Below are 26963 nucleotides of genomic sequence, written 5' to 3'. Positions count from 1 at the left end.
AAGTCTACAGATAATTCAGAAAGCACATTTTGGATAATCTTTTGATAGTCTTTGATTTTTTTCTTTCCCCTTATAAAAATAATCTTTTACTGTCTAAAGAGAGATTGGCAGAGAGGATGAGGGGAAAAGAAATGTAAAGAATAAAGAATTTAAAAACTGGATGACTTGGCCCTGAACAACAGAATGTATTGAAAAATGTATGCATTTCAGAAAGTTTTTGTTTGGAAAAATACCAAAGACGGAAATCCTATCTTTAGTATTTGGCATTTTAGAAAGTGTTAAGAGATCTCTGCTGTAAACTGGTACTTGGTTGACAGCTAGTTACCAACGTGAAGTGGAAACATGGAACAGTTTAAAGTGTGTATTAAAAATATATTACTTTTTAATGATATAAATGTCTTCCAAAAATTAAAGTAAAATAGTGTCTCGCAATTCCATTTTTTAAAAAAGCAGTGTGTTCCTATTGAAACAATGTCTATCCTTCCATCTCCAAAAAATTATTTAAAGACTTTTGGCAAGGTCAACATGGTCAGTCCTGTGATTCTGGGCATTGTTGAATACATATCTCACTATTTCTCCTGAAAACATGTGTGAAACTCACTCCATTCTGAAACTCTGCTCAACACAGTTTTAAAACAAACCTTTGAATCAGTTTTAGAACAATTTTAAAGAAAAATTTCAAAGAGTAATAGGGAGTTTCTATATACCCCACACCCACTTTCCTCTGCCATTAACATCTTACATAAGTATAGCTCATTTGTTACAATTAATGAACCAATATTGACATATTTGTATTAACTAAAGTTTACACATTATTGAGAATTCTTTAGTTTTTACCTAATGTCCTTTTTCTGCTTCAGGAAGCCATCCAAGATACTATATTTCAGTCACGATATCTCCTTAGACTCATCTTGACTGTGGTAGTTTCTCAGACCTGTTTTTGCTGTATTTTTGAGGCATATGGTCAGGAATTTTATAGAATGTCCCTCAATTAGGAATTGACTGATGTTTTTCTTATGATTAGCCTGGGATTATGTTTTTGGAAGGAAGACTGTCAGGGTGAAATGCTATTTTCATCACATCATATCAAGGGTTTATGTTATCAACATGACAGTATGTTGAAATCACTGTTGATGTTAACTGTTGACACCTAGTTGAGATGGTGTTTGTCAGGTGTCTTCATTGTGAAGTTAATCTCTTCTGCCTCACCTTTTATCATATCCTCTTTGGAAGGAGGTCCCTATGCATAGAGCACATGAGGGGAGTTTTGCTCTACCTTCTTGAAGGCAGAATATCTATGTAAATTATTTGGAGTTTCTCTCTTTCATTTACTTATTTATTCGATCATTTATTTGTATCTATATTGACTCATGGATATTACTTTATAGTTTGGATTATAATCCAACATGATTTTTTTGCTCAGATTGTCCTAGTTTTTACCACTAGGAACTCTTTCAGTTGGCTTCTGTGTCCCTTTGACATACCTATATCATTATATCATTGTGCTTTGTTTTGATTTGTTTGTTTCCTGAATAGTTCCATGCTTTCTGGCACTGCAAGATGTTCTAGTCTTATATATATTTCTAGTCCTAGAATCAGATATTTCTCCAGAAAGCTCTCATTCCTTTTATTTGTGAATGGTATGAGAAACCAAGGTCTGGGTATTTGGTGTCCAGCTATTGGGGTGTCCTTGCTTCTAGCCCTCCAGGCTGATGGAGTAAGGAGACATTACTGTAAATAATAGCCCATGTATATACACATATCTAGGAATATTTGTATATATAACCATCTGCAGCTATATTACACTATGAGTTCATACTAATATTCCCAACTCTAATCTATTACCACATAGATTATTCTAACCCCTTCCCCTTGCTTGTCTGTAACCTCTCATTTCAACAGTGAGAAATCTGGGTTCTGTTACCCATCATCTACTCCATTGTTCAATTCCAGCACACATATATAATGGTATTAAAATTGTTAACTTGTACTGCTGTAGGAAACAACTTCATCGACTAGAGTACAGTGCTTATATACAGTTTCCTTTGCTTTTTTAAGTCTTAACAGACCCCACTCATTTCCAAAGTTACATAGGTCAGTAACTTTTCTCCTCCCCCCTTCAGTGATATTTGCAATACACATTTGTTGTGTTGTTACACATTTGTGTGATACAGTTACATTCTTTTGCCACATCACATATTCCATCCTGGGATTCCCCTGACCCCCGAGATGGTTTTCTTTAATTGGCATACATTAAGGTTCACTCTCTATACTGTACATTGTGATGGATTTTGACATTTGTATAATGACATGAACCTATTATAGTATCATGCAGAGGAGTTTCATCACTCTAAAATATCCCCTGTGCTTCACTTGTTCAGTGCTCTCCTTCTCTCCCTTAACCCCTGGCAATCACTGATCTTTTTAACTGTCTCTATAATTCTGCCTTTTCCAGAATATCATAATTGGAATCATAAAGTATTTAGCCTTTCATACTGACTTCTTTGATATAATATGTACTTAAGATTCATCCATGTCTTTTTGTTGCTTGATAGATCATTTATTTTTATTATTGAATAACATTCCATTGTATGGATGTTCACTGTTTGGTTTATACATTCATCTATTAAAGAATATCTTGGTTTCTTCCAGGTTTGGATGATTATGAATAAAGCTGTTCCATATATTCACATGCATTATTTTTTGGTGGACATACATATTTTAATCAGTTGGGTAAATACCTAGGAGTAAAATTGCTGGATTCTGTGGTAAGACTATGTTTAGCATTGTAAGAAATTGCCTTCTGAAATGGCCAAACTGTTTTGCATCTCTACCAGCGATCGATAAGAGCTTGTTTGTTTTCCTACATCCTCAACAGCAATACGTTGTCATGTTTTGTGTCTTTGGACAAGTCACCTAAGTATGTGAGACCTATTCCCTCATCTGTGTATAATGGGATGATTGTAGATCACCGAGGCTTTCTTCTAATGCTCAGGTTTTATTCTTTACTTCCCTCCACAGTCTTAGACACTGACCCAGAAGCTCATTAACACAGTATTCTTTTCTTTGGCCACCTTTCCTCCTACATTACCACACTGAATTTCCTTTGTTTAGCTGTCAGTGCTCTTTCCAGACCACTCCTTTAAGTATAACATGTAATTTTCCTGGCTTTTATTATCTGGAGATCACTTTCCTTTGTTAATATGCTGTGTTTTAATTTTTTCACATCAAATCTAATTAGAAACAGCTTGCTTTGTCTGAGAGTAATTAAATTTTATCAGGTCAAATTAAATACAAGTTGATGGCCTTACAGTTTTTCTAAAAATTATCCTAGACTGCTTACCAAAATCTAAATTAAATTCCTTTTCATCCCTTCACCAGGAAGACTTCATGAACAGAATTTGAGATCTTGATCAATTTCAGCATTTGGACTACTCTCTTTCTACAAGACAGATCTCAGAAGTTAGGAAACTGAGCCTGAAAAACAACAAACCACCAGAGGGTCTCACTCAGGATATATTTGATAAACTCTCTTTTCTTTGATACTAAATGTATCCTGTTGCCTTGAAAGAAATGAATACACCTACCTTATACAGTGAGCAATTTTCTCTCCAGGGAGTATTTTACTCATTCAAGTTCACCATAGGTCAGCCTAAGAGTAGTCCTAGTGCAATTCATATTTCTTCCCACAGACATCCTTAACTGCTTCAGGATGTATGACTAATTAGAAAAAACATACACAACAGGCACAGTATATGACACACAATAACCACCTACACAGGTTGCCATTGTGTTTAAGTCACACAGATTACCCGATGAGTCATTAACTTTTATTTAAAAAAAGTTTTTAAAATCAATGTACTAGCAGAGAATGTATATAAATGCTTTCAAAAGTTCAGGTGAGTCAAGTGAGAGCTAACAGGAAAGCAGCATTTCCTTTTTAAAGGGAGTGATTGACAAACCTAAGAATTATATATTCAAAATCCAAAAAATAAAATCATCTTTAATGGACAACTGTACTTATTTTTCCATCTCACACAGATCTTCAGGCAAAGGTATTAATTCAGGGGCCTGAAGGCATTCATTGCTCCCCACAACACTTTTGCCATTTCATTTACGAGTATAAAGTTACTCTGGCTGGGCAGACACTTATTCTTGGCCTTGTGGGTATTTGAAGTTCAATAAGTGTTTGTTGTTAAATTAGAAAAATGGGAACTAAATGGATTTTGAATAAGGGCTTAGAAGAGCTCATCTTTGAATATATGACTCATTGTATGACTGTCCTATAAGCATGCCCCAACAAGCATCTTAAGGCAGCTTTATATGAGGTGGCCTGCTTATCTGATCTGCCCACTCCAGGTGGGCCCTAGAACTTGAACAGCTGTAGTTATGTCCATCCAGATATTATCAGGTATAATAATGCCTGAAAGAGTCTTAAACTGGAATTTTATACCATGACAAATGTAAAACTAAACGATAACTGCATATGCAGATTACCCAGATTTTACTTAAACATGGTATCAACTACAAAAGGTCTTCAATAGGATTGAATTCCTTTGTCTACTAAGGAATTGATCCTTTTAAATAAACAAAACATTCTTACATGCTCCTTGGTTCTACATTTCTAGGTTTCAAAATTGTTATACACATTCTTCAAACTGTCTATATCAGGTTTGACTGATATTCTTTGGTGTGTCCAAGTTCTTTTCCTAGAACAATAATAATAAAAACTAACTTTCATTAAAAATCTCCCACATTTGCAGAATTGGTCTAAACTCCTTATGTGTATGAGCTCACATTTCTTTCTTCTATCAGGACCTCTATTGCTGTTTCCCAGGACATTTTCTATCAGTCTACAACTGCTCAATTTTAGACTCTAAAAGCTGTCTTATCAGGAAGGAGTTTGCTTTCCTTCAGTATTCTCTACTGACATGGGCAGGGATTGAGTGATTGTGAATAGCTGCTCTGCCTTTGTGGCCTTGAAATCTGTGTATCTCTGTGTGTTTTGTACATGATGACTGGCAGAATGAACTTCAACAATGTAATTTCTATAATAGGACCAAATTGGGGTATCTTTGCCCATTGCACATGAGCATGGATAATATAACCCTCCCTCTGAAAGTTCAATAATAGAGCTACCTGTGAAAAATCATGATTACCACGGTAGAATATTATAATAATATGTTGTCAATTGCTCATCATCTATTTTGTGCCCATAATACTTGTACAGGGTATATATGTACTTTGTGATACCTAATTTAGCTGCACTGGTTCATTTTTCACTTCTCATCTCCCAGATATATTCTGCATAGATGGGATTGTGGATAACAGAGTTCCCTGTCTCTTACTGTGAACCACATTATTCATGTATAGTTTACTCCTTTTATTTTTTTTTAATTTTTAAATTTTATTTATTTTGAGAGAGAGAGAGAAAGAGAGAGAGAGAGAGAGAGAGAGAAAGAGAAAGCAGGAGAGGAGCAGAGAGAGAGGGAGAGTGAATATCCCAAGCAGCTCTGTGTTGTCAGTGCAGAGCCTGCGATGGGGCTTGATCCCACCAACCATGAGATCACAATCTGAGCCGAAATCAAGAGTTGGATGCTTAACCAACTGACCCACCCAGGTGCCCCTAGTTTGCTCCTTTTAGAAGGATTCTATACTTAGCATTAGGGTCTCATTTTACAGTCTGTATTTCCTTTAATACCTAGTTCAGAAATAACATAGTTACTCTTTTTAAATGATTCACATTTGAATCTTTTTTTCTTTTTTTTTCTTTTTCTTTTTCTTTATTTATTTTTTTCAATATATGAAATTTATTGTCAAATTTGTTTCCATACAACACCCAGTGCTCATCCCAAAAGGTGCCCTCCTCAATACCCATCACCCACCCTCCCCTCCCTCCCACCCCCCATCAACCCACAGTTTGTTCTCAGTTTTTAAGAGTCTCTTATGCTTTGGCTCTCTCCCACTCTAACCTCTTTTTTTTTTTTCCTTCCCTCCCCCATGGGTTTCTGTTAAGTTTCTCAGGATCCACATAAGAGTGAAAAAATATGGTATCTGTCTTTCTCTGTATGGCTTATTTCACGTAGCATCACACTCTCCAGTTCCATCCACGTTGCTACAAAGGGCCACATTTCGTTCTTTCTCATTGCCATGTAGTACTCCATTGTGTATACAAACCACAATTTCTTTATCCATTCATCAGTTGATGGACATTTAGGCTCTTTCCATCATTTGGCTATTGTTGAGAGTGCTGCTATAAACATTGGGGTACGAGTGCCCCTATGCATCAGTACTCCTGTATCCCTTGGGTAAATTCCTAGCAGTGCTATTGCTGGGTCATAGGGTAGGTCTATTTTTAATTTTCTGAGGAACTTCCACACTGTCTTCCAGAGCGGCTGCACCAATTTGCATTCCCACCAACAGTGCAAGAGGGTTCCTGTTTCTCCACATCCTCTCCAGCATCTATAGTCTCCTGATTTGTTCATTTTGGCCACTCTGACTGGTGTGAGGTGATATCTGAGGGTGGTTTTGATTTGTATTTCCCTGATGAGGAGCAACGTTGAGCATCTTTTCATGTGCCTGTTGGCCATCTGGATGTCTTCTTTAGAGAAGTGTCTATTCATGTTTTCTGCCCATTTCTTCACTGGGTTATTTGTTTTTTGGGTGTGGAGTTTGGTGAGCTCTTTATAGATTCTGGATACTAGCCCTTTGTCCGATATGTCATTTGCAAATACCTTTTCCCATTCCGTTGGTTGCCTTTTAGTTTTGTTGGTTGTTTCCTTTGCTGTGCAGAAGCTTTTTATCTTCATAAGGTCCCAGTAATTCATTTTTGCTTTTAATTCCCTTGCCTTTGGGGATGTGCCGAGTAAGAGATTGCTACGGCTGAGGTCAGAGAGGTCTTTTCCTGCTTTCTCCTCTAAGGTTTTGATGGTTTCCTGTCTCACATTCAGGTCCTTTACCCATTTTGAGTTATTTTTGTGAATGGTGTGAGAAAGTGGTCTAGTTTCAACCTTCTGCATGTTGCTGTCCAGTTCTCCCAGCACCATTTGTTAAAGAGACTGTCTTTTTTCCATTGGATGTTCTTTCCTGCTTTGTCAAAGATTAGTTGGCCATACATTTGTGGGTCTAGTTCTGGAGTTTCTATTCTATTCCATTGGTCTATGTGTCTGTTTTTGTGCCAACACCATGCTGTCTTGATGATGACAGCTTTGTAGTAGAGGCTAAAGTCTGGGATTGTGATGCCTCCTGCTTTGGTCTTCTTCTTCAAAATTACTTTGGCTATTCGGGGCCTTTTGTGGTTCCATATGAATTTTAGAATTGCTTGTTCTAGTTTCGAGAAGAATGCTGGTGCAATTTTGATAGGGATTGCATTGAATGTGTAGATAGCTTTGGGTAGTATTGACATTTTGACAATATTTATTCTTCCAATCCATGAGCAGGGAATGTCTTTCCATTTCTTTATATCTTCTTCAATTACCTTCATAAGCTTTCTATAATTTTCAGCATACAGATCTTTTACATCTTTGGTTAGATTTATTCCTAGGTATTTTATGCTTCTTGGTGCAATTGTGAATGGGATCAGTTTCTTTATTTGTCTTTCTGTTGCTTCATTGTTAGTGTATAAGAATGCAACTGATTTCTGTACATTGATTTTGTATCCTGCAACTTTGCTGAATTCATGTATCAGTTCTAGCAGACTTTTGGTGGAGTCTATTGGATTTTCCATGTATAGTATCATGTCATCTGCAAAAAGCGAAAGCTTGACTTCATCTTTGCCAATTTTGATGCCTTTGATTTCCTTTTGTTGTCTGATTGCTGATGCTAGAACTTCCAACACTATGTTAAACAACAGCGGTGAGAGTGGGCATCCCTGTCGTGTTCCTGATCTCAGGGAAAAAGCTCTCAGTTTTTCCCCATTGAGGATGATGTTAGCTGTGGGCTTTTCATAAATGGCTTTTATGATGTTTAAGTATGTTCCTTCTATCCCGACTTTCTCAAAGGTTTTTATTAAGAAAGGTGCTGGATTTTGTCAAAAGCCTTTTCTGCATCGATTGACAGGATCATATGGTTCTTATCTTTTCTCTTATTAATGTGATGTATCATGTTGATTGATTTGCGAATGTTGAACCAGCCCTGCATCCCAGGAATGAAACCCACTTGATCATGGTGAATAATTCTTTTTATATACTGTTGAATTCGATTTGCTAGTATCTTATTGAGAATTTTTGCATCCATATTCATCAGGGATATTGGCATGTAGTTCTCTTTTTTTACTGGGTCTCTGTCTGGTTTAGGAATCAAAGTAATACTGGCTTCATTGAATGAGTCTGGAAGTTTTCCTTCCCTTTCTATTTCTTGGAATAGCTTGAGAAGGATAGGTATTATCTCTGCTTTAAACGTCTGGTAGAACTCCCCTGGGAAGCCATCTGGTCCTGGACTCATTTATTGGGAGATTTTTGATAACCGATTCAATTTCTTCCCTGGTTATGGCTCTGTTCAAGCTTTCTATTTCCTCCTGATTGAGTTTTGGAAGATTGTGGGTGTTTAGGAATTTGTCCATTTCTTCCAGGTTGTCCAATTTGCTGGCATATAATTTTTCATAGTATTCCCTGATAATTGTTTGTATCTCTGAGGGATTGGTTGTAATCATTCCATTTTCATTCATGATTTTATCTTTGGGTCATCTCCCTTTTCTTTTTGAGAAGCCTGGCTAGAGGTTTGTCAATTTTGTTTATTTTTTCAAAAAACCAACTCTTGGTTTTGTTGATCTGCTCTACCGTTTTTTTAGATTCTATATTGTTTATTTCTGCTCTGATCTTTATGATTTCTCTTCTTCTGCTGGGTTTGGGCTGCCTTTGCTGTTCTGCTTCTATTTCCTTTAGGTGTGCTGTTAGATTTTGTATTTGGGATTTTTCTTGTTTCTTGAGATAGGCCTGGATTGCGATGCATTTTCCTCTCAGGACTGCCTTCTCTGCATCCCAAAGAGTTTGGATTGTTGTATTTTCATTTTCATCTGTTTCCATATATTTTTTAATTTCTTCTCTAATTGCCTGGTTGACCCACTCATTCTTTAGTAGGGTGTTCTTTAACCTCCATGCTTTTGGAGGTTTTCCAGACTTTTTCCTGTGGTTGATTTCAAGCTTCATAGCATTGTGGTCTGAAAGTATGCATGGTATGATTTCAATACTTGTATACTTATGAAGGGCTGTTTTGTGACCCAGTATATGATCTATCTTGGAGAATGTTCCATGTGCACTCGAGAAGAAAGTATATTCTGTTGCTTTGGGATGCAGAGTTCTAAATATATCTGTCAAGTCCATCTGATCCAATGTATCATTCAGGGCCCTTGTTTCTTTATTGACTGTGTGTCTAGATGATCTATCCATTTCTGTAAGTGGAGTGTTAAAGTCCCCTGCAATTACCACATTCTTATCAATAAGGTTGCTTATGTTTATGAGTAATTGTTTTATATATTTGGGGGCTCCGGTATTCGGTGCATAGACATTTATAATTGTTAGCTCTTCCTGATGGATAGACCCTGTAATTATTATATAATGCCCTTCTTCATCTCTTGTTACAGCCTTTAATTTAAAGTCTAGTTTGTCTGTTATAAGTATGGCTACTCCAGCTTTCTTTTGGCTTCCAGTAGCATGATAAATAGTTCTCCATCCCCTCACTCTCAATCTAAAGGTGTCCTCAGATCTAAAATGAGTCTCTTGTAGACAGCAAATAGATGGGTCTTGTTTTTTATCCATTCTGATACCCTATGTCTTTTGGTTGGTGCATTTAATCCATTTACATTCAGTGTTATTATAGAAAGATATGGGTTTAGAGGCATTGTGATGTCTGTGTGTTTTATGCTTGTAGCGATGTCTCTGGTACTTTGTCTCACAGGATCCCCCTTATGATCTCTTGTAGGGCTGGTTTCGTGGTGACAAATTCCTTCAGTTTTTGTTTGTTTGGGAAGACCTTTCTCTCTCCTTCTATTCTAAATGACAGACTTGCTGGATAAAGGATTCTCGGCTGCCTATTTTTTCTGTTCAACACATTGAAGATCTCCTGCCAATCCTTTCTGGCCTGCCAAGTTTCAAAAGAGAGATCAGTCACGAGTCTTATAGGTCTCCCTTTATATGTGAGGGCACGTTTATCCCTTGCTGCTTTCAGAATTTTCTCTTTATCCTTGTATTTTGCCAGTTTCACTATGATATGTCGTGCAGAAGATCGATTCAAGTTACGTCTGAAGGGAGTTCTCTGTGCCTCTTGGATTTCAATGCCTTTTTCCTTCCCCAGTTCAGGGAAGTTCTCAGCTATTATTTCTTCAAGTACACCTTCACCACCTTTCCCTCTCTCTTCCTCCTCTGGGATACCAATTATGCGCATATTATTTCTTTTTAGTGTATCACTTAGTTCTCTAATTTTCCCCTCATACTCCTGGATTTTTTTATCTCTCTTTTTCTCAGCTTCCTCTTTTTCCATAACTTTATCTTCTAGTTCACCTATTCTCTCCTCTGCCTCTTCAATCCGAGCCGTGGTCGTTTCCATTGTATTTTGCATCTCGTTTAAAGCGTTTTTCAGCTCCTCCTGACTGTTCCTTAGTCCCTTGATCTCTGTAGCAAGAGATTCTCTGCTGTCCTCTATACTGTTTTCAAGCCCAGCGATTAATTTTATGACTATTATTCTAAATTCACTTTCTGTTATATCATTTAAATCCTTTTTGATCAGTTCATTAGCTGTTGTTATTTCCTGGAGATTCTTCTGAGGGGAATTCTTCCGTTTGGTCATTTTGGATAGTCCCTGGAGTGGTGCGGACCTGCAGGGCACTTCCCCTGTGCTGTGGTGTGTAACTGGAGTTGGTGGGCAGGGCCGCAGTCAGACCTGATGTCTGCCCCCAGCCCACCACTGAGGCCACAGTCAGACTGGTGTGTGCCTTCTCTTCCCCTCTTCTAGGGGCGGGATTCACTGTGGGGTGGCGTGGCCCGTCTGGGCTACTTGCACACTGCCAGGCTTGTGTTGCTGGGGATCTGGCGTATTAGCTGGGGTGAGTAGCCAAGGTGCACGGGGGAGGAGGGGCAGGCTTAGCTCACTTCTCCTTCAGTGATCCACTTCAGGAGGGGCCCTGTGGCAGCGGGAGGGAGTCAGACCCCCTGCTGGAGGGGTGGCTCCACAGAAGCACAGCGTTGGGTGTTTGCAGGGAGCAAGCAAGTTCCCTGGCAGGAATGGTTCCCTTTGGGATTTTGGCTGGGGGATGGGCGAGGGAGATGGCGCTGGCGAGCGCCTTTGTTCCCCACCAAACTGAGCTCTGTCATCTGGGGGCTCAACAACTCTCCCTCCCGGTGTCCTCCAGCCCTCCCATTCTCCAAGCAGAGCTGTTAGCTTATAACCTTCCAGATGTCAAGTCCCGCTTGCTGTCAGAACACACTCTGTCTAGCCCATCCACTTTTGCAAGCCAGACTAGGGGGCTCTGCTTGGCCGGTGGGCCACCCCTCTGCCCCGGCTCCCTCCCGCCAGTCCGTGGAGCGTGCACTGCCTCTCCACCCTTCCTACCCTCTTCCATGGGCCTCTCGTCTGCGCTTGGCTCTGGAGACTCCATTCTGCTAGACTTCTGGTGGTTTTCTGGGTTATTTAGGCAGGTGTAGGTGGAATCTAAGTGATCAGCAGGACGCGCGGTGAGCCCAGCGTCCTCCTACGCAGCCATCTTCCTCGCCAAGCGATTCACATTTGAATCTACTATCCTAAGGGCTTTATATTCATTATCCTTTTTAATCCTCATAGCACTCCTTTGAGATAGGTACTTTTCTTAGTCCAATTTGACATATGATCAAGGTCTGATTTAATGATGCTGTTAAGAATTTGAGGGGCGCCTGGGTGGCTCAGTTGGTTGAGCGTCCAACTTCGGCTCAGGTCATAATCTCATAGTTCGTGGATTCGAGCCCCGCATCAGGTTCTGTGGCTGACCCCTGGCTCAGAGCCTGGAGCCTGGATTCTGTGTTTCCTTCTCTCTCTGCCCCTCCCCCGCTCACACTTTGTCTCACTCTGTTTCTCCAAAATAAATACATGTAAAAAAAAAAAAAGAATTTGAAAGCAGGTCCACTGATTCTGTAATCTAGTCTTTACCATTATAGCTGTGTCTTACACCTAGTGTTCATGTAACAAAACAAAGCAATTCACTTGTTAGATGAAGGCAGATCCTAACATTCTCCTGGGTCATGTACACTAATGAAGAAGGAAAATAGAGAAGAACAAAAGAAATCCTTGGTCTTCAGCAGCAGCAACAGAGCTCTGACATATTTTTTAGACTAGGTGTTATAAATGTAGCTAAGCAGTTGAACTGAAAATGTTGCTTTGGGCCAAGGTCTGAGTTTCAATGCCTATCATACTGACTTGTGCATAGGAGAAATTCAATGAAACATCGAATTGAATTCAAATATGTTCTCCAAAACAGCTAGCCTCAGTACGAAAGGAAAGGTTATAGAATTACCTAGCTTTTGGATTACCATTTTATGGTTTGCAATCTGCTTTTGAAACAAACACATACAGTTTGTGAAGTAGCTAACAGAAATGTCACTGAGCTCCTCCTACTTCATGGTGCTACTGTATTACCCTAACATACCATCATTTTTTTCTTTCAATCATCCCAGTAGTCCATGATACAGACAGGACAGATACTATTATTCACTTTAGTAATGAATACCAAATGTTTTTAGTAGTAAACACATTTAATAATGTATGGTAGAGATTTTATTCTATTGATTTTGAAATTTGAAAATTGTCAAGCAGAGAGAGGTAAAAGGTGATTTATACCACATACCTCATTTAGTTCTGGGAGAATTCACTTTGGTGAGCCTTTAAAATTTGCAGATATAGATACAGATGAAGGCCCATATTTTCAGAAAGCCCTGGATTATAAGGATTTAACCAAAGTGCTGAGACTTCCAACTGATAAACTGAATTCTTTTTAATTCTATAGTTGAGAATATTAGCAGGACTTTGCCCCTAGAGGGTAGAGAAGTCCCCTCCACCCAGTCTTGATTTAGACTGCCTTAAAATCAAGGATGTCTTGTTCTTGGAAAATATGTAATTTTTTTTTTTTTTTTTTTTTTTTTTTTTTTGTCTAGATAGTTATTCACAGGATTCTGGGAGCTGAGGCCAGGCTATGACAGGAGGGATTTGCAAGTCTCACACTTTTTCACACCCTCCTTCTATTACAGGTGAGGCCACGATGGGGAGTTGGCCTGAGGCATATGCTCTGCTTCCTGGACTGCTCTTTCAGTAGTGCAAACACGTGCTAGTTAAGACAGAGTGATCAGTATTTTGGGAAATGGAGAGAACAATTTTGATGATCTCTTCCAGGCCACTGGGATCATATTACACACAAGTGGGGGTAGGATGGGTAGGTGGGATCTTATCTCAAGAAAGCAGATAGCCTTACTGTCAATCATTCTGGTTTCAATAAAACAAGTCTGACTTCATTTAAAACAAGAACAAGAATAACAATAATAAAGAGTTGAGCTTAGACTGGAGTTTGGAAATGTGGAGAGATTCTCATTGGTGGAATTGAGCTGGTCTTCACAATACCAGACACTGCAGGAGCTTGTCAGGGACTCTACAATCTAGTTGGGTCTGCTGGTCTTAAAGTAATCATTGCTGACTACAGCTGTTGGTTATTCTGTGTTAGACTTTGGTTATTTTTAGGTGTTCAGTGAAATCTTATTAAAATCTGGATTGGTGTCACTTGTCCTAAGAGGAATTACCAAGGGCAGAGCCCTCCCTAGAGTTGAAGAGGTGGTAATTGTGGTGACCACCTCACTCATTTGGGCCTACCCAATGTCCACAGGCCTGGACAGGAATACGAAGAAAACATATACACCCATGCCCAAATATTTAAACATTGTGAATCAAACTACCTAATTGTCTAGAATATGTCCCAACCTCCTACCTTGCCTCCTACCTTCATAATGGCCTGGGAGGCCAGTTAAAATTTAAAATCCTCTCCTCTCTTTTTCATCTTTTGCCCCAAACCATTCCCTTTTTCTTCCCATGCTGGCTCTGTCCCATATGAGGAGGGTTCTTGTTCACCCATGCATGGATATCCCAGGCCACGTTTCCAAACTCCATATATAAGCTCACAGCAAATGGCTACCATTGCTGCCCCTTGAGCCTATAGGGTATACACATTCACATGCTATAGCTTCAGAATGAAGGGCCCAGTGTTGAAGCCTGAAGTCTCTCTGGACAGATGATTCTGGAGTCCTGGGTACCCAGACCATGAACTAGAAGGGGGCAGGTAGGCCCAGTGAATGCCTTACTGCATAGGATTGAACATGGCTAGAAGAAAGTCAGAGCAGATACCTTGCCCACTTCTAAGAGCAGCAATGCCAATAGAGGGTAGTTTTCTTAGATGACTACCTCCTAAGAGTAAGCAGCAGCAAAATCAACGGTGGCCTGTAAAAAAATATATATGTAAGAATAGAAGAAGCTAAAAGGATTTTGCCAGGGATCATAAGATCTCTAAGTAACTCTTAGATATAGCTGGGGTGGACACTGAGAGGGGCTTACTTTAAGGAAATCAGCCATTGGAAGGTTAAACTGTAAAATTATAATTTAGGAATAAAGGGTTGTATTTTTTTTAGTTAGATTACACAGGAGCAGGTCACATTGCATAATTCTTCATTACAGTGCTTCCTCAGGTAGGAAAGCATAGACTCTAAAGGCTCAGAGACGCGTCCAGCAGAGTGAGCTTTTGGATTACAAGTTCAGTATTCTCTTGTGTGAAAACATAGTGAGGGGAAGCAGCCAAAGGAGGTAAAGTAAGTTCATGGCAGGTCTGTTAATGAGAGTTCTGCACAGCCTCTTGGTTGTGTCTGGATGCAAGAAAGAATTCTCGCTTCATTAATTTTTCTCAATTGCTCTTCCCACCTCCCTGGGTTTTGCTGTTGAGTGAATTAGCTTCCTGGTTTTTGGAGGTGCTTTTATTTCCTTTTGATTCATTTTACTTAATTTTCTAAACTGTTATTTTTTTTTAATGCTAACCACAGTGGATTTCAACTTTGAGTCAATATCATTAGCCTGCTTCCCCAGTATGGGATTACTGACCTTATTGAGAAACTCCTTGCCTCATTCTCATGATCTGGCCACTTGTAATGTTTCTTTTCTGATACCATGTGACTAGTCTTATACCTCTAGACTTCTGCATTTATTCAAGAATGGGTAGTGTCTATTGAGCACCTAAATTGTACTGGATGCCTTTTCACTCATGGCCGTCCTCTCTGACAAAGATGACAAAAATAATGACTAACATCTGTTGAGAGCTTATCTTGTCTGTCACTATGCTAAGCTCTGTGCATCTATTTGGTTGTTTGCTGTCATAGCCACATCAAGGGGGAATGGCCACCTCCATTTTATAAGTGAGGAAACTTCCAGAGAGCATTAAATGAACTGCTTAAAGCCATGAATGGTGAAGCTAAGATCAGAACCCCAGTCTGATTCACATGTCCTTTTCATTGTACTATGCTCCTACCTTACTTTATATTAACTTAGTGTGCATGCTTTTTTTCTGAAATAAAAAATCATAATTTATAGTTATTATTGTCTGCCCCGTAAAGTGTGGTTGTTCTGGGAATAGTAGAGCTAGAGAGGGCATTAGAAGGAACATCTAGTCTGATATTTTCACTGTGTAGGCAGGAAAACAGAAGTTCAGAGACATTAAGTGATCTGCTGAAGGTCTTACAGTGAGTTGTATATGACCCTAAGCCCTTGTTTTTAAATTCTTATTTTTGTTTTTGTTTGTTTGTTTGTTTCCAGTGACATTTTAGGGGCCTATAAGAACCCAAGTTGCCAATCCTGAAAATTTATAATGTTCTCTGCATCACCATTTTTTAACTTCCCTTAGTTTAATAATTAAAACCAACATTCTCTAAATGATAATGTAAAAACTGAATTATAAGACCTTAGCTAAAAATTCAGGAACTGAAAAAAATCTATATGCAGATGGAGTATAACTTTTCAAAAGGTAAATGAAAGTAACTTTGTTATCATCAGAAGACTAATGAAATATAGAATATCTTTAAGTGAACACCACTTGGGTTTTAACAGAAAATCTTTCTTACTACTACATGTAGAGCCAGACAATTGCTCTATGAATACATTACTGAAATGAATTATGGTACATGCTGTGATTTATAAAGCAAGAGATAAAGTGTGGCAAATTTTACTAAAATTCACTGAGCCTATCTCCAACAGTAATGAGCTTGAATAGAGTGGCTTATTAACCATAGATCAGATGGCTAACACATATAGCAACAAAACAAATCTACTAGATTAAATAATCAATTAACATTTATTAGTAGTTCAGTCTTGATTTCCAAGTATGCTGGCTATTTCTACCACACCATTATCAGGCAGTAATTGCTATGTCAAAGAAAATGGGCGGGGATGTTCTGTACTTTTTCCTGTTCCTGAGGGTGAATATGCCATAAGGAATTTAATAAGGGACTAAAAGGATTAGTTTGGGAGAAAAATAGCTCATAAAAAAAAGGACCACACACATTTTCAAAGTAGTATCTGGTTTATTATTCAGTGTTGCTCAGGCATGATATTAGAATTCTCACATGCCAGGGGCCAGAAAACACAAAGGGTAAATCAATAGCCAGCATCTAAATTCAGCTTATCCTGTGCCTGGTAACAGGAACAGTAGAAAAGATATTAAGTAGTCTCACTGCCTACTTACCAACCAAATCACTTCTCCACACCTATCTACTTGCTGTGCATTGTGTGCAATTAGATGAGCAACCCACCTTCCAGTATTTACTCAATTTACTTTGAGGATAATTACAAAACAGCAGTTATGACTGCTTACGTTTCTAAAAGTTCAGTTGAATCCATTAGGAAGTCCCCAAAGCAATTTTTTCCATGAATATGCATATTGTTTTTCTTTTGGAAAGTGTTATAATTTGTCTCTCTCAGGAAAGTAGTAAAATATATTCTATGGATATGTGTGCTATTTTCTAGAGATAATTAATAACAATTAATTACAAGACTTTTTATTTTATTAGAACAGTATAGTGCACTGACACTTTTGTCAAATACAGAGCTATGCAGTCTGAAGTTTTAGAGAAACCACAATCCTAAAATATCATCTACTTAGGTTAATTTGTAGGCATTGAGGAGGATATCAGTATGTAGTAGTGTAGAGAATGAACTAGAAAAAAACTAAGGCATAGCCTTTTAACTTTCTGGAAAAAGATACATTAGAGGGTAACTCACAGCCTGAACTTCCCTTCACAAAATCTGTACCTGACATCCACAGCTACTCCCACCTGTCATCATTTTCCTGCAGTCATGGTGGAGGAAACGTCCCTCCTCCTATCTAAGGCCACCTTTCTCCGTGTGTCCTGAGAATCCACTTCCAATCACCTTCTGTGCAACTTTGCACTATTGATTATTTCATCTCTCTCCCTACTACTGTTTCGTGAAACTAATTCCCTTCAAACATTTCTCTCTCTCACATTTCCCTTTCAACAGAATTTAAATATGTCCAAGTCCTTTACATCTTGAGACACACACACACACACACACACACACACACACACACACACACGTGCATTCTCTTATCCCACTCTCCTTCACAGCCAAGATTTGTGAACTTTCACTTCCTTCCTTTTAGAAAACATATTAAAATATTTCAAATATGTATATACTTCTCAAGCTACTCCAATATGAATCCCACTCTGTTGAAACCACTCTTACTGAGGCCACCAGGAATCTTCGTGTTGCTAATGCCAATGGCCATGTTCAATCTGTTTCATATTTGACATCTCAGCCCTCAACACAGGCAAGTAGTCTCCTCCCCTGGCTGAAATGCCACCCTCCTCCCTTGGCTTTTCTCTGCCTTCTCTACTGTTTCCTTCCAGTCTCCTTTAGCATCTCTTCATTTCCCACCCATGTTTAAATGATAGAGCTCCCTGTTGAACCTTTCTCTTTTGCAAAACTTACTTCCTAGGCAATCAGAACCACTCCTATGGGTCACATACCACTTGTGCACAGAAAACTTCCAGCATATTTAGGCTGTCTAGACCAAGGTGCTACAGTACAATATATCCAATTGACACTTTAACATCTCTACTTAGATAAGACACAGGCAACTGAAACTCATCGTGTCTAAGTCTGAATTCATTTTCCCATTCAAGTCTTCTCTCTGCCAGTGTATCTTACTGAAAAGTGTATCCCATACTCCCTGTTGCTTCTGCCAGAAACCAGGGAACAAGGTTGGACCAAACCACAGACCATTTGTTCAACATTTATTTAGTGGGTGTATTAGTTTCCTATGGCTGCCATAACAAATTACCACAAACTTTGTGGCTTAAAACAACAGATATTCTCTTAAGATTCTAGAGGCTTAGCCATCTAAAATCAAGGTGCCAGCCCAGCCGTTGTCCCTTTGAAGTCTCCAGGGTAGAAACCTTTCTTGCTTATTCCAGTTTCTGGTGGCCACAAGCATTCTTTGGCTTGTGGCTGTGTAATAAATCTCTGCCTCTGTCTTCATATGGTCTTCTCCTTCGTCTCTGTATTCTCCACTCTTCTTTTAAGGACACCAGTCATTGGATTAAAATCCACATTAAGGTCCACAATGATTTTATCTTGAGATCCTTAATTAATTACATTTGCAAAGACCTTGTTTTTAAATAAGGTTAAATTCTGAAGTTTGGGTGAAAATGAATCTTTGTGAGTGCGATTCAACTTACTATAGGGGGAAAGGAGAGGGATGAGTTTCAAAATTAAAAACATGTAGATAGAAACATATTCATTTATTAATTCACTTCTACTGGCCAAAGCAAGAAAATGTTCTCAGTGAAAATAACAAACCTCTTTTAACTTTTCTGCAATTTTTGTTCTCCCAGCTGTTTTATTTTTTTCTCTCCAAACTTAATAATTTATTATTTGGTAGATGGCAGGATATTTAAATTCTGATAATTAAATACACACACACACACACACTAGTAGAGAGGACATTTTTGTTTTTCAGTTTCCACTCATGGCCATTGTATACTTTAGCACTGTACACAGTAGGCTGTATTTATAGTTCACTAAGTTACCCAGTGGAGTTATAATGCCTCTGAAAGATCATCATTCTAACAGCTGTCTTGCTGGTCCTCCAGGAACCTTGTTTGAGGTCATTCTTGACATCTGCTTCCCCCTCACTACCCAAATCCAGTTAAGTCTACTGATTCTACCTTTTAAAGATCTCTCCAATCAATCCACTTCTCTCCATCTTCACTTGCCACAATCCTAGCCTAAACCACCATCTTTGCCTGTTTGAACAACCTCAAGAGATTCCAAACTGATCTCCCTAGGTAAATATTTCACAAAGAAGTAAAAGAAACTTTCTAAATTCAAGTCTGATAATTTTATTTGTCTGCTTTAATATCATCCCATTCCCTTATTTCAATCTTTTTTTTTTTTTTTAGTGTTTATTTATTTTTGAGACAGAGAGAGACAGAGCCTGAGTGGGGGAGGGGCAGAAAGAGAGGGAGATATAGAATCTGAAGCAGGCTCCAGGCTCTAAGCTGTCAGCACAGAGCCTGATGTGGGGCTTGAACTCAAGAACCTGCGAGATCATGACCTGAGCTGAAGTCGGACGCCTAAGCGACTGAGCCACCCAGATGCCCCTCATTCCCTTATTTTAGAGGCCAAACTCTAACAAGACTCTTATGGCACACTGCCTTCTGGACCCCACAAAACTCTGTGGCTTAATTTCTCATCACATTATACTAAGCTGTTTGTTCCTTGACAATGTTAAGCTCTCTAAACTACCTCAGGGCTTTTACACATGCTATTCCCTTTGTTTGTATGTTCCTTAAGAATTTAAAAGTTCAGGCTCTGAAGTTGAGCAGATCTACATTTGAGATCCTACTCTGTCCTTTATGAGCTGGGTGGCCTTTTGCCTTTCTGCATCAACAAAATATGATTGAGAGTAATATCTCAAGATTAATGTAAATTTTAAGTAAGTGGATCTAAAATTTTTTCCAAGTCATATAGCAGTACATAAACCCTAGTTATAATCTTTACAGTTATTCTAATAGAACAATTCAGTTGAAGGCCTTGAATCTCACTGTAAAGTACAACTTGAGAATGATGCTAAATTGATAGACCTAAATCCATATGTAAGTCCTTATGGGAAACATTTTATTTCTCTTAAATTTATTGTATTCTACCTATAAGCCTATAATACAATTGGTCAAGCATGAGTTTATCAGCCTCTTTGTGAATTAAAATTTCAAGTTCCAAATTAAAGTTTTATTGAATATATGGAAAACGAGATGACTCCCTATACATTTTGCAACTGGATGACCAGTTCGTCTTGGTTTACCCAGGGCTTTCCCACTTTGGACACTAATAGTTCTATATGCTGAGGGTCTCCTCTGTCAATCACCACAGTGTATAACTGATGACCTCAGTGTGCCTTCCACTTGCAAGAAGAGTTTTTTTTCTGTGCCTCATCTAAGGCTCCCATTTCTTCCTGATTATATATCCAAGGATTCCCTAATGCTTATGGAAATTGTGGAGTCAGGAGAAGGGGAATATTGCCTAGCTTCGTCTCTCTCAAAGGAGAGCAGTGATGCTAGTGACTTAGGAACCTAGCCTTGGAGAGTTGGAGTAAATGATACAAGGTGAGAGCAAACCCCAGCTTCTGTAGCAACCACAGGGGTCAAGATGGTATCCAACTCCATGGATGCAAATATTCGGGATGAGGAATAGGAAGTACTTTCATGCCCTAGTGATATATGGGGTCATCCCAGTAGATTTCCTCTAGCTGAGCAAGTGAGGCCTGTGAGGTATAACTCTTTTGAGCCTTGGCCACCCCACAGATGTAAAGCAGTACAAATAAGTTTGTATTGTACTTGTCCTGCTGGGCACTGCTATGCTGCACACTAGCCTTGGGATGTCTTCTGAATGCTAGGTGCTGGGCATCTCACCAGGGGGAACATAGGCTTAAGTAAGGGGAAGTACTTTGCATGCCACAAAATCTCCATCCTTAAAATCCGGCCCAGAACAAGACAGACGCAAGGCCCACTATTCCAATGACCACTGCTAGAGCCAGGGCAGAGCCTGCCATGGAGGTTCATAGGGGAAAGGCAGCCCTTCCACAAGTGTCATGGGTTTTCATGCTCTGCCTGGCCAAAGACCAAAAGATTTATAGCTCTGGGGCTCAGCTTTCTGAGTTCCCACATACAGCCATCTCCTGGGCAGTTACTATCATCTCATAGAACCAGAGTCACGGTCTTTCTAACTCCTCTTTTCCCCATGTCTTTCTTCTCCTGGGTGGCACCTCCCCTTGGAAAAGTGAGGTGTCTTCCCTTACATTTGCCCTTTTGAGGGAAGCCACTCAGTGATTGGCTTGTAATTTTTCTGTCTCCATTTATATTATGATTTATTGTTAATTTATTTCCTGAAGAAAAGAAAGCAAGCCTTCACAGTTTAATATCTGGCTATGCGCCCCTTTTGCTAGGGCTCATGTTGTATCTTAAGTAAATTATTGATAGAAAAACTGGGAGCATGGCTACAAGGAAAACATCAAGATGAGATCCCAGGCTTTTCTAACAGAGTGTCCATTCTGTTGTCACGATATTTTTGTAGTAAAGACACAGGATTCTTCTGCTCCTTCTGGTCATATGCAAGTTGGGTTGGGGTTCAAGTACTGATTTCCCTTATATTGAAATACCCTAAGATTGAGTAGTGTCCTGGCAGGGCTGTGGGGTGGTTGACTTAAACAGTACTATGCCATTGTCGTAGTTTTTTTGCATTTTGTCGGATATCAGCAGCAATTAATCTGATGCTATCTGTGGCTGTTGATTGCTTGTTTGTCTTAGTTCACAGCTTGAGCCATCCCTTTGTTTATTTTGGTTCTTTTTACAAGGCCCTCTTTGTGGTCTTAGGCACTGTAAGTAGATGGAGTGGAACCAGGAGTTAATGTGTAAAGTTTTTCATCTTCAGAGAGTTTCATTTCAAGCTAGCTTTGGGTCACATGTGCATCAAGTTCAGTTTTTGTTTGGATAGAATGCTTCAGCTTGGAGAGAAAGAACAGGAAGTAGTACATTCCAACCCCCAGGCAGCAGCTTCTGCTTGTCAAGACTTTCTTGACAATAAGGTCACAGACATTTAGTAAGGGCGGCTCTGGGAAGTAATTTACAAATTGTGTTAAGAGCAACAACAAAAAAAGGTTTATTATTAAACTAGGAACTATATGTGCAGACTAGCAGAAACCAGTTGTAAAATGAGTTTACCTCCAGTCCAAGTATCAGGAGACTGTGCCAGTTAGAGACACTTCAGGTTGAAGGGAAACCAAAGCCAGAATTGGAATCATCCTCTCTGCAAACCAACTCCTTGAACAAGAACATGGAGGAGAAATAACAACTGCTGCCCAGTTTGGCAACCAGAAAACAGAAAGGAAGGGTTGCTTTTAATTACACAGTAAAACACATTCACATTTCAGCCATGAAGCAGCCATGGAGGGTAAGAACAGCTTGTCAACAACACCAGGTTGGTGCTTTCGGAATAGGAACCAAAGAAAGAGGCCAAAAAGCATGGCTGCAGCTCAGCTGTTATAGATATATCCTGATAAGTGTATACATTCAAGTTAGAGAAAAATAACTTATCACCTTCTGGTCTTTCCTCAAGTCTGGGATTAACAGTTTCATGGAATTAAGAAACTATTGCCTGTTTCTTTCCTTCCATCTCTGAAGAGGTCCCAGCATACAGAGTGTATCATTGCTCTACTGGAGAGGGGACCCTGTATGGGCCTAGCTGAACCATGGATTGCCATTCTCATGAGCCTTGACCCCTTTCCTGAATTCAGAAGAGGCAGTGCCAGCGCTGGGGAGGAGATGCAAATACCATCTAGTGTCATGATGATGAGTTTGTGGTTAATTTAGCATGGCCCAGTTTCTCAATTAGGCCAGAGGATAGCCAGACTGTCAACATCTTCAAAGAACAAAGATGGTGGATAATGTACTCTCTCGTTGTAAGCATACTTCATCATCCTAAAACTCCACAAAGAATCTGCATGTACCTGAATCATACATTCTAACCAGGATAAGAAATCATTCACAGAGTAAAAATGGAAACTGTCAAGTTCAACAAAGCACAGCTGCCTGGGAAGTTAGTGAAGTCTTATTGATGTTCTTTTTTTTTTTTTTTTTTAGACAAGAAGGATAGTCTGTCAAATGAGATCATTTATAGTCTCAAAGTTACCAGGTCACCCTTTAGTTATGCTCAAAAGATGGTAGCCTATTCTTAAAGGCACATAATCTCCATCTAGCCTCCTAGCATGTTGCTTTGTTGTTAGTAATGCCATTTGTGTTTGAGCTAGGAGGAAATCCAACGTCAAATGAAAGGGGTTTCTCCTTTTCATGAATTAGCCTTTCTTTTGCCATGCCATCAAAAAAAGTGAGGACACTGCTAATTTCCAAAATCTTTTCCAGGCTGGCAATGAATGATTCAAGTAAATCACTGGATGCCTTTATCTCTGGGTGACTCATGCTATTGAGAGCCAGCTTTATGGGTTTGAAACCCAGCTAAGTTCTCAGTGCCTCCTTTGTCTTTTTATATAGTACAACTAGGTTTAAGTGAACTCAAAAGTTGTTCTTGAATTATACCACTTGTTATCAGATGTATCCCATAAAATTTCATCTGCTTATTTGATTGAATCTAAGTATTATACCAATATGATATTCTCTTTGCAATCCGAAATATATCTTGACACAATTCTGGAAAGTTATGACTCTATGGTATGGCCTCATAATGAAGAATGTCTGTTTTATTTTTTATGTGTTCACAAAAAGAGAATTTGAATAAATGAATTATTTTTGTTACCTATGTATTTCTTCTCCCAGTAGTTGACAGGTGGAATATTGGTTTTGTTTCTAAGTGGCAAAAGACATAAGCTAATTTCTCATCTCTAACTAATGTTTTTAAAGATGATAATGTGCAGGAAAGTATAATTAATCACAGTTTAATATTTTAGAAGATAGTCTTCTATATGTAGATGAACTTGAAAAAGTGGCAAAGATGGTATTTAGTCAGGTCTTTTTATTAAAGTAAAATGACTAAAATCCCAAACATTTTCTCAAACAAGGTAAAATCATCTACGCCCTTAAAAAGAAAAAAAAATTCAATTTCGTATTAAGAATGTGTTCTCCCCTATTATGATGGTTAAACAATTTGGAACCTTCAGGTTGGAGTTCCTAGTTAACGATTTTTGTCTTCTAATTCAAGACTTGCTTCCTCTGAGTGAGTTTCTGAAGAAGTAAGCATCTTGCAGATTTGAAATCAAACAGAATTTTCAAATGACCTTAAAGATCAGTGTCATCTTTTCTTTAAGTACCATTCCTCATGTGTTTGATAAAATCATGTTTCATGAGTAAACAAGCAATATGAAGTTAGTACTCCTCCAATCCTTTCATTTCATAGATCAATATCAAGTTCAACTGAAGAGCCATAAAGATAAGCACTATCAACTTGGTAAGCTGTCGTCACAAACATAGGGACTAACTTACCCAAACAGGTTTTATGATCCATGAAAGCAAAAGGTACTTCTTATTCTTCCTTGTGAATAAAAATACTGTTGTTATTATCTTAAATATCAAATAATAACATTTAATTATTGCTGACATTTGTCAACTTTTTGCATTTGAGACTCTGATAGCAATAAATGTATCATTCATTTCGAAAATTTGAAATAACACATCTAACACTTTGAATGTATAGCTTATTTAAGCTAAAAACGTCCAAGGTGCCCATTAAGAGTCAAATTAAACAAGTGTTATTTTAGCAAAAAGAACAAAGGAATTTTAGAGTACTTAAGCTTAGACAAAAACAGACTTACATTTCATCTAAGTTCCAGTACTTACCAACTGCATAACCTTAAGAAAGTTATTTATGCCCTCTGAACCTTGGTTTCCACATATTAAAAATGGAATAATGAACCTAACTTCAGAATGTTATTTTGCAGTTTAAGTAAAAGAACATTTATAAAATAATTACCACATACTTAACACAGAGTTGGCATTCAAGTTGCTAGTAGAACTTTCTTTTTATAGAATAACAATATTGTTATTAATGAGAATTCACCTGGTTGATGTTCTCAAACTAAGTATCTTTCTAAAAATAGAAATAAATTGACTCTGGTAATACAGTAATTCAGATAGGAGGGCTTATGAAAAGTCAGCAAGTTTGGCATCACACCATTCAAAGATCTCCAGAAACCAGAAGATGGTGCTTGTGAGACCTAGGACATTTTTGTGTGCTTCCATTACCTCTTAGGCTGTCAGACAAGGAATTCACTTAAACTTCCCTGCTTTTCTTATGCTCTAGCTTCTTTGCATAAGCTGGATTTTAGTTACCTATGTCAACCATGTAGTTTTGGGGGTAGGATAAGATGAAACACATGCAAAAATGAGAAAAAAAATAATGTGAGATGACAGCACTTCAGTCACTGAAGTTCTGGAAAACAGGATGTTCTTTCCACACCACCTCTTCCTCTCATTCACTGGGGATGATGAGTTACAGTACTTTGGTGCTTGGCAGCTTATCATCCCAGAAGAAACTTGGCATGTCCATGAACCAGAGGTGTGTGTTGAGCTAGCTTTCTCTTTTCTTCCTTTTCTTTCTGTATTCCCTTTCTTTCTTTCCTTTCTTTCTCCTTATTTCTTTTCTTCTTTCCTCCTTCCCTCTCCCTTTCTTTCTTTCTTTCTTTCTTTCTTTCTTTCTTTCTTTCTTTCCTTTCCTTTCCTTTCCTTTCCTTTCCTTTCCTTTCCTTTCCTTTCTTCCTTATTTCCTCCCTTCTGCTCTCTCCCCCACTTCTCTCTTCCTTCCTTCTTTCCTTCCTTCCTTCTTTGTAAACAGGGGTTTTCAGGGTGCTAGCAGAGAATGTATAACTTTCTATAAAAGTATAACTTAAAGCCCTTGAAAGAACTATGTAGGAAGGAAAACTAAATGCTTATAAGAACTATTAGTATCAAAGGTTTTTAAGAGCTATAATTGTTAAGGAATCTTAAATAGATAGCACTTGGGAAGAAATCATAAAGAACTAAAAGATGTAGCAATGATAAATCAAAAGATACTGGTATTCAAGAGCCTTGAGTAAGGCACACTTCAATATCCAATCAACACTTGACCTTCATGCAGTCAACAAACAAAGTAAACTTCTGGATTTTTAATTTAGGTATTTGGCAGTTTGGTGCAGACACTAAAGGAAAGAGAGTCCTCAAAGAGTGACCAATGGAAGAGGAGAGACCAAAGTTCAACGTGGTCAGTTCTGTTTGAGAGGCCAGTAAAATATACAGGTAACAGTGACCAACAGGAAACTGGATATGGAAATCTATAACTTGAGAGCTGAGCCTGGATATATATGTGGGGGTCATTAGCAAATAGATATCAGTTCGATCAAAATGGGCAGTTTTACTCAGGTGAAGCATCTAGTCTGAGAAGTGCAGCATATGGAAGACATAATCTAGGGTTATGGCAACATTTGTGTGGGTGGAAGAAGAGGTGCTAGGAAGAGAAGGGTCAGAATAATACAAGAGTAGCTGGATGGATATAGTCTTATGGATTTTATAGAAAAAGAGAGCTTCAAGAACTAAAGAATGAGTCATAGCATCAAATGTAGCAGAGGCTTAGCGAGATCAGACTGAAAGCTTTCATTGGATTTAGCAATTATTAAGACTTGGTGACCCCCGATAAAGCTGAGGAATCAATAGGATGGCAGCAAGTAGAGAAAATCTTCCTTGAAGAAGTGTAAATCAGAGACAGTAATATAAGAAAACCGGGGAAAGGTGGATATTTGCCTCCTGGTTGTGAAAAAGGGGATTCATTGGCGCACATTACTAGGTTGAGAGGAACACAGAAAGATCTATTTTCTTTCATAAATAAGATTCAAAGACATTATTGGTTAATAAAATCTGAAAACA

The 26963-nt window shown here is 38.5% G+C and overlaps 2 long non-coding RNA genes across 2 annotated transcripts in view; one reads left to right on the top strand and one right to left on the bottom strand.

The window, feature by feature from the left end:
- LOC122240974 overlaps window positions 1-26333 on the top strand; it is a 55256-nt gene extending 28923 nt beyond the window's left edge. Inside the window, exon 4 of the long non-coding RNA XR_006220835.1 lies at window positions 26219-26333. This is a non-coding gene — a long non-coding RNA (uncharacterized LOC122240974). The remainder of the gene's footprint in view (window positions 1-26218) is intronic.
- Window positions 21500-24601, bottom strand: LOC122240973. The gene is made up of 3 exons (XR_006220834.1): window positions 24552-24601; window positions 22281-22379; window positions 21500-22170 (listed from the first exon to the last, which is right to left on the bottom strand). It is a non-coding gene; the product is annotated as an uncharacterized LOC122240973 (long non-coding RNA).
- Window positions 26334-26963: the final 630 nt, after the last annotated feature.

The sequence above is a fragment of the Panthera tigris genome, chromosome C1, assembly GCF_018350195.1.
Source record: "Panthera tigris isolate Pti1 chromosome C1, P.tigris_Pti1_mat1.1, whole genome shotgun sequence".
NCBI lineage: Eukaryota > Metazoa > Chordata > Mammalia > Carnivora > Felidae > Panthera > Panthera tigris.
This window is presented reverse-complemented; position numbering and strand designations above follow the sequence as displayed.